Genomic DNA, 1689 nt, shown 5'->3' on the forward strand with positions numbered 1-1689 from the left:
TAGGCGTTTATCTCTACAAACAGGGGAATTTATTAGCTTGAAAATGAAAATGACTGCAAGATATTTGTGCTCAGAACATACAGGAAATCCAAAGAATCTGGAAACTGTTTGCAATTAAAAGTAGCTCCAATTATGATTATCATAAATTGTGTACATGTCTGAAATGCTAATGTATGTGTGATGTGTGCTGGGGTGTAAAGGGGGTTCCGCACCAGCTGTATTGAATTATACTCTGTCACCTCAGGTACTGATACTATAGGAAGAATTCGGTGAGCACTACACAAATGGCAAACAAACAAAATGCAAATGGCCTTTATTATTATTTTGCCTGTTAAAATTATTTGAACCAGCCTACCAGTTTTCTTCTTCTTCTTCTTTTTTCAGCAAGGCCATCTTAGCATAAAAATAGTACCAAAACCTTCTAAAAGTAGCCAATAGATCAATTTAATTTTAGTTAAATTAAGATGCAATAAATCGAAGACTTATTTAAAATAATGCTGTTCAAATATGAATTATTATGAAATGTTAATTATTATAAAATTGTAAAATTATTATAATGTGCTGCAAAGCACAAACCAAGAGAAAGTATGTTACTGGTCTTTAACAGTTCAGTAGGCTCTGATACTGATTAGACAGATTGTTTATCTGGGACGTGATAATATGTCGAGATTTGCAATCAATATTGTTGCCCATTTTCAAGAAAATCCTTCAGATCTTCTCGTGCACTTGTAAAGGAACCAATAAAAGTTTTCATGCTCTGTATACACAGCTTTCTATAGCTATAAGAGAAAGACTTCACCCTGAGCTTTGAATACATTACAACTCTGCCCTCTACAGGACAAAATAACAAATTATAGGCTAGTGCTTGTAAATACATTATCTGTCCAGCAGGTGTCAGCAGATACAAGCAATTCATCATTCGGCGTTTTCATCTATTTTTGCCATGCAAATCGCATGATTAATAATTTTAGAAAAGACCTCACAGGAGAAAGATATTAGGCTAATTTGTGTTAGAATAGCTGTCAGACGCAGAAAGTAAATTATTAGTGTAGGAACGGGCATATTAAGCGTGACAGTGATGAAAGCTATTGTCAACACTAATTTTCTTGCCCAGACATGAAATGTGAGCTCCTATTCTCTTACTTGAGGACTCATCAAACAAAACTTTGGCAGAAACGCATTTCCCATAGATGTTAGTGCCATCTGTACAGCTCTTGCCAGCTCCTCAGCAGAAACACAAATAGAAGAGTTTCCAAACTCATTGTTTTTAAACTACAAGACTACCCTGAGAAAAAAAAGGCTGGGACTAATTGTTTGTTTTTATTTTATTAATTTATTTTATTAATTTTATTAATTAATTAATTATTTTTTTATTAAATTAATTTACCACTTTTTTACAGTGTACCATCCAATATAAATAATTTTGCAATTTAATTTAAATATGCAATGGTGTAGGGGGTAACCTTATGTAATCACGTTACTTTTTCTAGTAACTAGTAATGTATTACTTTTAAATTAGCAATGAAATATCTGAGTTACTTTTTTAAATAAGTTATTTTGTTTCCCCATTCATTCACTGACAATAAAATTGAAATTGAAGATAAAAATAAATAAGCAAGCGTAGTCCAGGTCACTAAAAGTAACGCAAATTAACATAAAGCCTTACTTTCCATGAAGAGTAACTAAACA

Source organism: Carassius auratus, chromosome 15 (genome assembly GCF_003368295.1).
Source record: "Carassius auratus strain Wakin chromosome 15, ASM336829v1, whole genome shotgun sequence".
NCBI classification, from domain to species: domain Eukaryota; kingdom Metazoa; phylum Chordata; class Actinopteri; order Cypriniformes; family Cyprinidae; genus Carassius; species Carassius auratus.